Source organism: Bos indicus x Bos taurus, chromosome 6 (assembly GCF_003369695.1).
Source record: "Bos indicus x Bos taurus breed Angus x Brahman F1 hybrid chromosome 6, Bos_hybrid_MaternalHap_v2.0, whole genome shotgun sequence".
Lineage (NCBI taxonomy): Eukaryota > Metazoa > Chordata > Mammalia > Artiodactyla > Bovidae > Bos > Bos indicus x Bos taurus.
The window spans coordinates 86,076,369-86,088,454 of record NC_040081.1 but is presented as its reverse complement, the minus strand read 5'-3'; the positions used below and the strand labels follow the sequence as shown (position 1 = coordinate 86,088,454).

Sequence of the window (12,086 nt, the reverse complement as noted above, 5' to 3'; positions counted from 1 at the left end):
TGTGAGCCAAACACAGAGAACTGACAGTTTCCATTATCTCTCTTGTGGTCTCCATTTGCACAACTGAATGGCAAGTAGGGCTGGAAGAGAGAAAACAAAGGCTAATCCAATGGTCATTGATAACCGGATTTGCAATTGCAGCCAGAGAGGCAGCTTAGACAGACACATAAATGCACACATTCACACTCTCATTCTAACCACATTGTCCGTCTGCGACTCTATTCTGGCTTCCCTTTTAGCACTAGCCTAAGCCCTGCTGGGCAATAGGAAGAGTAGACTTAGTCACTATAGACAGATAATCCACTATATAGTCAATGCACTCACAGCTAATCAGGTATCAAACATCTAATATTAGTTCACATAATTCCCTCCTCTCACACACCTGTACATAGGTAAATGAGATTTGGATCATGCGGGGGCGGGGGAGGGGGAGCAGGTTGGGGGTTGCTAAAACAATGACCAAGAAATAGAGAAAGTGCTACAAATGACTCAAACTAGCATGCTGCTGCTGCTGCTAAGTCACATCAGTCGTGTCCGACTCTGTGCGACCCCATAGACGGCAGCCCACCAGGCTCCCCCATCCCTGGGATTCTCCAGGCAAGAACACTGGAGTGGGTTGCCATTTCCTTCTCCAATGCATGAAAGTGAAAAGTGAAAGTGAAGTCGCTCAGTCGTGTCTGACTCTTAGCGACCCCATGGACTGCAGCCCACCAGGGTCCTCCGTCCACGGGATTTTCTAGGTAAGAGTGCTGGAGTGGGGTGTCATTGCCTTCTCTGCAAACTAGCATGCTGCTGCTGCTGCTAAGTCGCTTCAGTCATGTCCTACTCTGTGCAACCCCAGAGATGGCAGCCCACCAGGCTCCCCCGTCCCTGGGATTCTCCCAATTCCAGAATCATTACAACTATGATTTTCCACATGCACCCAGAAAAAGAGGACAACATTCACTGACACAGCAGCAGATAATCACACTTCTAGAACTGAAATGACCTTAAATATCATCTGATTAAACCTCTTCATGTACCAATTAACCAGGTAAAGCCAAATAGCTAATGATGTAGAGGCTGGGACTCTTGGAGCTCCTGGTTAAAGGTTTCCTTTCTTCCCCACTACCATGGTACCTACACTCCCCCCTACCTCTCCTATATTGCATTGTCTGCAAAATATAGCCAAGTGGGGAGAAAAAAGATTAAGCTTTTCAAGTTAGCAACTACAAAAGAGGACAAAACAGGCTCAGGAATTCTCTGAAAGTGTGTCTTATAACCACAGAATGACAAGTTTAAATCTACAACCCTTAGCTCTGTAAACTGCCCCAGAATATGAAGACACCTGCCCTCCCATGAGCACCTGTGGTCGTGCAAACAATGAGGCCAGCCGGGCTTGTGCTTCTTTCTCTTGCACCTTTTCACAACCTCTCCCAACACCTTTTATTCTTCTCCATTCAGTTCTTCCTACTCCCTGCTCTTCCAGGCTCTCCTTCCAGCTCTCACCCAGCGATGGAAAGGGACCAGACCTCAAGCACACATTTTTGGAAGGAGCACTGCCCTGGTAAAGTTAAGGAGTCTGGCTCCTCGTCCTAGTGTTCCAAATTACCATCAGCATTATTGCAAGCAAATCACTTTACAGGCTCCAAGGCTCGTCTCTCCATCTGTAAGGTGAGAACGCTAAGCTACATTATCTCGTAGATCCTTTTGAGCTCTAAAAATTCTGTAATAATTCTAAGGATTTTAATTGGTTAAGGGTAATGAAGCACATAAGGAAAAGGCTAAAAGGTTTTCTACTATTTCTCAAAGTCCCTCCACAACTACTTACGATGGTAGTTTTCTCTTTGGGCATTCTTCAGTCTCCTCTGATTTGACTCTTTCCTGACAATGCCACTTAGACTGCTAAAAGCCACCCATCACCCTTTTCTGCCAAATCGACCAGTTACTTTTCGCTCCTCATCTTCTTGACCCCAGGCAGCACTCAGCACTGTCCATCACTGGCTCCTTGTTGAAAACAGTCTTCTCTTGGCCTCAGAAGACTTCTATGATTGCTCCTTCTCAGTCTCCAAAGGTTGGCATCAAAGAACACAGACCAGTCCTCCTCCTACCCTATTCTCTTCCTTTGGTAATGTCATCCACTCCTGTGGCTTTATTTTTTAACATTTTGTTTTGGGGATTTTTTAAAAAATATTTATTTATTTCTCAGTTTATTTGGCTGTGCCAGGTCTTCATTGCAACATATGGGATCTAGTTCCCCGACTAGGGATCGAATGCAGGCCCCCTGCACTGGCAGCAGGGAGGCTTAGCCACTGGACCACCAAGGAAGTCCCCCTCTGGCTTCAAATACTAGCTAGCTCCCTGGGATTCCCAAACTTCTATCCCATCCCCATCCTTTCTTTTTAGCTCCAGCTTGTGTGGCCAAGTACCTGCTTTAGAGTTCTACTGGACTGGATGTCTCACAGGGGTCTCAAAGTCAAAAAGCTGAACACCTACCTTCCTTCACTACTATCCCTCCAGTGTCCCTCATCACAAATGGCATGTAAGTCCCCAAACTGCTCAAAGCAGAAATCCAAAAGTAATCACCCCCCGCCAGCACATCTTTCCATCAGCAAGTACTGGCAATTCAACCCATCTTTTTTGTCCCAGGCTAAACCCTAAAATCACCTCTCAGTTGAATCTTAGCAACAGTCTCCCCACTTTTATCTTTGTCCTCTTGGGATCCTTTCTCCACCCATCAGCCAAAGAGATGTTTTTTAAAATGCAAATTTTGTCTTGTCACTTTCCTGCTTACAACACTCTGTAGTGGATCCCCAGTGCACACTAAAAATCCTAAATCTTTAGCTGCTGCTGCTACTGCTAAGTCACTTCAGTCGTGTGTGACTCTGTGCAACCCCATAGACGGCAGCCCACCAGGCTCCTCCGTCCCTGGGATTCTCCAGGCAAGAACACTGGAGTGGCTTGCCATTTCCTTCTCCAATGCATGAAAGTGAAAAGTGAAAGTGAAGTCGCTCAGTCGTTTCCGACTCTTGGCGACCCCATGGTCTGCAGCCTACCAGGCTCCTCCGTCCATGGGATTTTCCAGGCAAGAGTACTGGAGTGGGGTGCCACTGCCTTCTCCACAAGCTTTAGCAAAAGTCATGAATTATCTGGGTTCCACCCACTTCTCGGAGAAGGCACTGGCTACCCACTCCAGTACTCTTGCCTGGAAAATCCCATGGACGGAGGAGCCTGGTGGGCTGCAGTCCATGGGGTCGCAAAGAGTCGGACACGACTGAGCGACTTCACTTTCACTTTTATGCACTGGAGAAGGAAACAGCAACCCACTCCAGTGTTCTTGCCTGGAGAATCCCAGGGACGGGGGAGCCTGGTGGGCTGCCGTCTATGGGGTCACACAGAGTCGGACACGACTGATGTGACTAAGCAGCAGCAGCAGCAGCAGCATTCACTTCTGGCCACTCTCTCCTGGTACATATGGTCCAGCTACATGGGCCTTATTTTCACTTCTCAAACAGGCCTACTCACCACTGGGCCTTCACACATCCTGGCCTAGGAGGTTTCCCTCCTTCTTGACCTAGCTAACTCTCTTCACCCTTTAGGTCTCAAGTTAACATCACTCTACAGGAGATACATATCTTGGTCTCCATGTATACTCACCCACAGGCATGATATACTCTCTAAATTATCATATCAACCAACTTTGTGTCCTTAAATGATGACGAGTTTATTTGACAACACATTAGTTACTGACCTAATTGGAATATGTCATGTTCGCCCGGAAAAGCAACATATCAGAGCTTGTATATCTGCAAGTGTTCTTACCATTTTTATAAGCTAAAAAAAAATAATAATAAAAGCTTTGTCCATCAAAGTTAATGAGAAGAGTTAATGAAATTCACTCAGTATTGTCCGACTCTTTGCAACCTCATGGACTACACCGTCCATGGAATTCTCCAGGCCAGAATACTGGAGTGGGCAGCTGTTCCCTTCTCCAGGGGATCTTCCCAACCCAGGGACTGAATCCAGGTCTCCCTCATAGCAAGTGGATTCTTTGCCAGCTGAACCACAAGGGAAGAGAAGAGTTAACATAGATAACAATCAGCTAACTCGTTGATTACCAGATATCAGTACTAGCTTTAGTCAGAAAGCACTCCCTAGTCACAGCAAGCACTTGAGAAGGTGTTAAACACAAAAATAAATCACAGGCAAGGACCAGACCCAAAGAAGTTAACACCTTAAATTTACAGGGTTCATCCTGGGGATTTCAAATTAGTTTCCTTACACCCCTAGCAAAACTAGGAGATAAGGAAGCACCAATGCTGTTTCTTTGTACGAAAATCTGGGATTCAGAAATTAAGTAATTTGACAATGGCTTACTGCAAATGTCAAAGTATTTTTCTGGTATTATCCAAGAATCCTTAGAGCATCTCTAGTAGGTGGAAAAGAAGATAGGTTATTAACTGCACTCTGCATGAAGAAAACACAACCACACAAACACAATCGGCCTCATGTCACCCAGAAAGACAGGGCAGAGCCAAGAACAGAAATAGGTCCTGAGACTCCTGGTTGTCCACCACATTCTCTAACCCACAATACAGACTGAATTAAAGTACCTCCAACTCCAGACGCTGACTGAGTTTGCCAAATACATGCATCCATTGGATTCAACTGTATCCTTTCATTCTACATCCAAGACACTGTCTTTATCTTTCAGTAGGGATAGAATCACATTGAAAATTTAATAATCAACTAGAGGGCAGGGTTGTGATTCAACTAATTCATAAAATGTGTGACTCTGGCCCTCTAAAGCTGGTACATTGGCTGATTTCACAAAGATTCAGACACTCCTTTTGATTTCCAGAAGTTTTGGCCTTGTCAAAGGTATTGAGTAACCTACCATCAAGAGGAAGTAAAATCATGTCCCAAGAGGGTTGAGTCTGCTCTCCTTTCAAAGTCGACAGAGTATCAAGAAAGGTGAACATGTTGGATGTAGCACTTAGGATGGCTGACTTCTAATTCTAACTCTTGGTGAAGGTAAAAACAATTCATCAGATTTAAAAGCTTTTGCAGCTATTCAGGGAAGGGAGTTATTTAAGTCGCCTCTACTAATGATTCAATGGGTGTCACTCACCACCCTCCTTCCCTTCACCTTCATCCCACCTGGCAATCAGCAGCTTCAGGGGCACAATATTTGGAACCTCCTGTGAACTCGTACCATGGCAGGCTCTCACCTCAGTCCCCTGCGTGCTATCAGCCAAAAAAGGGAAATGAAACAGAACAAAACCAAATCCCATCAGCATGCCCACTTCAGCAACGGGAGAGCCTCCACTGAACTTTATTCAGTTTTATTCTACTCTTACTCTACTCTCCCTCATCAGGCCCAATTTTCAATTCCCAATGACTTTGAATCTTATAATGATAAAAATGGGGAAACACTTAGCTCAGGTTTGAATACTTAGTATTATTTCTATACTATTGCATAATCTCATTGAATTGGCACCTAAATTATATAACAGCCAGTAGAGAACAGAATTATTCTAGTTCATGCTGCATATGGGGAAAGGAAAAAAGGAAAAATATATATATACTGTATATGTGTGTTTACATACATTACATATATAATAAACCCTTGAATCTTCCTCATTGGTAAGAAAATACCACACACTTAAATCTGTTTTCCAGAAGGGTAACTTTGCAGGCCTTATTATAATGGGCACACATTTATAATTTATCCTGTATGCAAGTATAGTTAGTATATCTTTTCTTGGAAGAGGAGACAATTTCACAAATTAGAGGTAATGTCTATCGGAGCAATCTAACCATGGAAACCAGATCTCACACGCGGAGCCTAAAGGGAATCAGAACATGTTCAAAGAGAAATACACAGCAGGAAAATTCTCTTGACCTTCCTGGCTTGCCTCTTCCAAAACAAGAAGCAGTATGTAAGTGTGGTTATTAGGAAGGCAAGGGATAGATGTTGGTAAAGATGAATTAAGAAAATAATGGTTTCAGGATGGAGGGGACACATATGCCTATAGCTGATCCATACTGATGTATGACAAAAACCATCACAATATTGTAAAGTAATTATCCTCCAGTTAAAATAAATAAATATAATTTTATAAAAGAAAATAAACATTTTGGTAGTTCAAATTTTTTGGAATGATAATCACTGAAAATTATTGGTGAGGCTGTATCAATCAGAAAGCAAAAGAATAAGACAGTGATACAGTATAAAGTAGGCTTCCCCAATGGCTCAGCAGTAAAGAATCCGCCTGCAATGCAGGAGCCTCAGGATATGTGGGTTCAATCTCTGGGTCTGGAAGATCCCCTGGAGAAGGGCATGGCAACCCACTCTAGTATTCTTGCCTGGAGAATCCCACAGACAGAGGAGCCTGGCAGGCTACAGTCCGTAGGGTTCCAAAGAGCTGAACACCACTGAAGCGACTTAGCATGCACACACGCCTTGTATAAAGTACTCCTATGCCTAATGCCAAGTACAGCAGCATTAATGACTGTTTCTGGTCATTATTAAAACAGTTCTCTGGTGAATGGTGTGTTTGATTCTCATTGTGCAGAACTGAGAAATTCAAAATCTAAACTTTAAGTTTTGTTCTTCACTTATGCAATGCTTCAGCAATATAGCAAGTTTTAAACTTTTATTCCCAAACTGATGTTTAGTTACTCTGCCTTAACAACACATGAATAATACAAATGATAGAGACTCCCCAAAATCAATATGAAACAACTCGTCTCAAAAATATGAGCAGATACAAAGCTTCAAGAAAGAAACTCAACCGTAGACAAAATCTGCTGCAAGTGTATTATTTCAGAATGCTCAGGTTAGGCAAGATTGGGATGGGTGGTCTCATGAGCCCCCTTAGTTTCTTCAGTGAACGCAGAGACCCATCTACAAAAAGTTAAATCACCAATTCCCACTTTTCAAATGGTGTCATATTCAGACATTGGCATTGTTGAGTATGAATATGCCAAATGTAGAAAGCTGTGCTAAAATGGCAAAGAAATGAACTGGAAGCATTTTGGAAGTAAACATACCAAAATAACTCATCTACACTAAGAGGGTTAGAATGTCAAAGGACTTATATTTTCTCCTACACACATTTTTAAAATTTCAGAATTTTTATAACATACCTTGATTTCGAAAATAAAAAAGTTAATTAAAAAAATAATATATGTGGTTCATGTATAACTGAATTACCTTGCTGCACATCTGAAACATTGTAAGTCAACTGTACTTCAATAAAATTTATGTATTATTGAACTAAAAAAAAAAAAAAAATTCTGGATCCTTGGAAAACATGACTCAAGTACCAAGTTGAATTCTGCAAACTTCTTGCCATAAAAGAATGTAGTCACCCAGGACAGAAAGTGGCTTCCAGAAGGCTTTAGCCCATACTGTACTACCAGCGAATTCTCTACAATTGGAAAACTCTGAAAAGGGATGTCTGATTCCTGCTTCCAAACCCCATGGAATTATGAGCTGATTTCCTTGAGGCTCAAGAAATCTATACACAAATACTCAACTTCAGTGACACAGCAGGAGGTGTCAGAGAGCTGGGTGCTGCCTGCTTTAGGACCTCTGGCAGGCTTCCAGCTGCCAGCAGGACATTGGGAAAGGTCTGTGTGGGTTCAAAGTGCTCTGGGAACCCAAGCTACTTATTCAAGCGTCAACCCTTAAAACACCTGACCACACTTCCTCCAAGCTCTCCAACGTGTGGATACATTGTTTCTTTTAAGAAGGCTTTTCCTTCAGCAATATTTGCCCAAGTATTTCCTCTGTACACACTGTTTTCTGGGCAATTATAGAGAACAGGAGAGAGGAGGTCAGCAAAATGCAACCCGACACTTACATCCAGCGCTCAGAATAGCGCTGACCCCAACCAGCCCCTCCCTTCCCATCTCCTTCCTTCCCATCCACTAGGTTCTCATTCACGCCTTCTTGGCAATTACGTTTTCTAACCATTGTAATTATTAACAAATGTCCACCAGGCCCCGCCTTTTCCTTAGAATACTACCTCCTCCAATACACATAAATACATCATCACAATATCCTCCAGTGAAAAATAGGTTTTTAAGTCATTATGATTTCATGTCAGTAAAATGTTGAGATCTTGACCTCCCAAAACACAAAAGCCACCAGTTCACCACTTCAGTCTCTCTCTTCAAAATAAAAAAGCAAAAGAAGGAAAAAGAATACAGTGGATGTGTTTATGGGGCTTCTTTTTCTTATCAGTATAAGTGATGTACATATATTAATGATCTTTGCAAAATCAACTAGGATCATTAGAGAAAATATCATCTCATTTGACTAAGAGAAGAGAAACAGATTTCTAACTGAAAATTTAAACAAAGGTTTTAGAGGACTATATAAATTCATTCTATGTATGCTTCATTTGGTTTATTTACACATTCATTTCTTCACTCTTGCAACAAATATTTAGTGAATGTCTACTTTGTTCCTGACCCTGTCCTACTTTTTTACTTTTATTTCCCTAAAAATAACCTTCCTGTAAATTCCATGAATTTTCAACAACACTCTCTCTCTTAATGTCCAACAGTAGACCTGGGAATTTGTAGAATTATTCTTCCATTTGGACAGATGGGAGCGCATTTCCTCTTAGACTTGGTTTTGAATGGAAGAGGAAAACCACCACAATATATCATAATGGAGTTGAGAGCACTGATCAAACTTCAGAAAAGCAGATCCGTTTCAGCCAATATTGTATTTCTGTACTTTATGTTTCCTGAGTTGCTGCTTAGGATTGATGTTAAGAAAAGGGCCCCTCGTCATGAAGTTAGAGTTGCCAAGGCTTGCCGGGGAGTTACCTAGCCTTGCAGAGCCAAGGCCTTATCTCAAAGGATAAGGTGGAGTTTGCTCTTTTCCCCTATTGCGAAATATGAGAATATTAAGTAATCTGTTTATATCATACAGATCCAAAACCCTGGCTGACTTTTTAAAGGATAAAATATCCATAGAATTTCCTCCTCTTTAGAAAAAGCTACCTGGGATCTTCCTCTCTCAACCTTGGTTCACGCAACAAATTTTGCCAATTTCCCCTAAGTGTGTTTGAAATGAAAAATCAGTCTTGTTCCTCAGAGTGGACATTTCTGGGTCCCCTTGAAAAGCAAGGAGATCAAACCAGTCAATCCTAAAGGAAATCAACACTGAATATTCACTGGAAGGACTGAAGCTGAAGCTCCAATACTTTGGCCACCTGATACAGAGCTGACTCACCGGAAAAGACCCTGATGCTGAGAAAGATTGAGGGCAGAAGGAGAAGGTGGCAAAAGAGGATGAGATGGGTTGGATGGCATCACTGACTCAATGGACATGAGTTTGAGCAAACTCAGGAAGACAGTGAAGGACAGGGAAGCCTGGAGTGCTGCAGTCCACGGGGTCACAAAGAGCTGGACCTGACTTAGCGACTGAACAACAACTGGTAACGTCAATTTGTCATCTAACAGAGCAATTCTACAGAAATGCCTGGGCTAGAGCTGGAGCCTTTAGGTATAAAAACAAACGCTGTATCTGAAATGTTACAAATTTTAAATGAGTTTACCCACAGTAACTACTCTATGCCAAAAATGTTAGCTTCACCAAACACACTGTAAGATCACCACTGAAAGAGCAAACATACAAGCTTCTCTTTATTTTAAAGATTAAAATTGACACTGGGTTTCCTTTCTAAAGAGTATCTTTTTAAACCATTATTATAAATGTATAAGAGGCCTGCATGCTAAGTCGCTTCAGTCGTATGCGATTCCATATCCCATGGACTGTAGCCTGCCAGGCTCCTCTGTCCATGGGGTTCTCCAGGCAAGAATACTGGAGTGAGTTGCCATGCCCTCCTCCAGGGAATTTTCTTGACCCAAGGATGAAACCCGCGTCTCCTTTGTCTCCTGCACTGGCAAGAGGGTTCTTTACCACTGGCATCACCCGGGAAGCCTGGTTTATCAGGCAAACTACATGAAAAAGAGCTTCAGATCTTTAAACATATCCCACATAGATAAATTCACTATTTAAACAGAAGATGCCCCCTCTTCTGATTCACTCTATTCTTAGTGAGTTTGCAGCCGATGGTTTTCTATTGAGTTTTTAGAATGCAGATTGAGTGTCATGCCACCCACAGAGAGTAAAGTTGAACCAGGTGAATTGAGGGTGTGGTTGAAAGTCTCAGTCTGTCTCCCTTTCTCAGAATTACAGCGTTAGAAAGAACTATGAGGCAGCATTTGACTCTTTTTGCCTTCAAGCTGAGATGAATCCAATCATCCCAAATTGAGTGACCTTAGAAAAATTTTTAAAGCATAATCATATCAAAATAACCAGAGTTACTGGAGGTCACCCTAATACTCGTTTAATGGGACTGCATCTTATTAGTGCAAATTACCTTAAAAAACAAAGTTTTATTTTAAGTTCAGTTTTGCCAAGTGTGCTGCAATATACCTCAACCATATGTATTCCAGAAGCAAGAGAAATACTGTTTGGGTAAAAGGAAACATGTTTCATAACAGAAATGTTAGGTGTTGCAGCTCCTTGCCCTTTGAATTTCTGATCCTTAAACTAGAGCACTTACTTTGGACATAAATGTACCAGAAACTCAGCTACTTCACAACAAAAATAAGTCTTCTTTCCTTTAAGAATACTCTTCTCCATGTAATTAAAAATATGAGATAGACTCATGTCCTTGAGGAAAACATTCCCATCAAAATCCTGATCAGAGGTATTGACAGTCAAATCAATTGTATCTTCATTCTCAACCACTGGAATCATGGTAAGCCATTCAAACCCATCTCCATTTCAACTTCTTTACACTGTCACCTAGAGTTACTATAAAATTTAAGGGCTACCACCCTCACCAGATGAAGCCAGGTGAGAAAATGGGAAGGTCAACTGGGAAGGCACTGAATTAGAAAGAGTAGTTCCTGATTATATTTCATGACCTGTACTGTAAGGACCCCATACTGTTGTATGCCTCCACCAAATCATGGCCATAAGCAGCCATCCTACATAGTCTCAGCCTTCAGCAACAGCAACTAGCTAAACAGGCTTTGAAAGAAATGTAACCAACCCACACTCCACTCAACACGAAAGATTATCATTAAAATAGAAGTTTCACCAGAATAGGAAAATACACAAAAGCCACACAGCAAGGTGAATCACCACAAAGCCAATCAATTTTACAGATATTTTTATCACCTTTGTCTTTTTGGCTTCTCCTTAAAGAAATCTATCTACAGATTTGTGTGCTACTCATTACATTGTTGTCTTAATTTTCTGCTTGAAAAATCAAGGGGGAAACTGCAGGAAATAAACTTCTTAGTCAACGTGTTAAGAAACCCATGTATAATATCCTGCTCCAGTAAAGCACTGTCAATCCTACAGATATTACAAACTCAAGAAGTGATTAACATCTCCTGAGAACTTAGCTAGAGGGTTATTCTCAAGGAACATACACACAGAGTCCATCTCATCCCCAAGCTCTCACTGATTTTTCTACTTTAATTGTTCTGAAATGATCAGATATTGGCTCAGTCCTACAGTGTTTCTTAGAGTTACCTGCTATAACTTTAAGATTCTTATCTCCTCTTTGACACTGACGGGGACAGTGACAGAATCACCACAATGGAAACTTAGCATCAAGGGTTACAAGAATCTTAAGACAAAAGTGTTACTATTTTGCTTTCACTAGCTTGGCATTTTCCCACAGTCATGCTGTAAAAGTGCAAGGAACCCATGAAACAATAAGAACAAAAATATTGTGGTTTCCTTTTTCCTAAGAAACATAGGCTTCAATTTCTAATTAGTCAGTCTCAAGAGTGTACATGCGGGAAGTGCGAAGGTGGGGGTGAGGGGCACCCACCTTCCAATACTACACAGTCAGAAGAAACTCACCAAGGAGACATAATGGCCACATTATTCAAACTACCCCAGGTGGCACAAGAGCATCACTTGCCTGGAATCTGGTACTGAGTCTGGTTGAAGAATCACTCCAAAACACACGGCACCCACCTTCTTTATCCAACCCCACCACCTCCCTGGTCCCAGTCTTTGGTAGGCATTAATAAGACTAGGGAGTTTTCAAAAT

General features: G+C 41.8%; 1 protein-coding gene across 5 annotated transcripts in view; it reads right to left on the bottom strand.

The window, feature by feature from the left end:
• Window positions 1–12,086, bottom strand: part of SLC4A4 (solute carrier family 4 member 4) — a 363,163-nt gene that overhangs the window by 296,846 nt on the left and 54,231 nt on the right. The window lies entirely within an intron of this gene.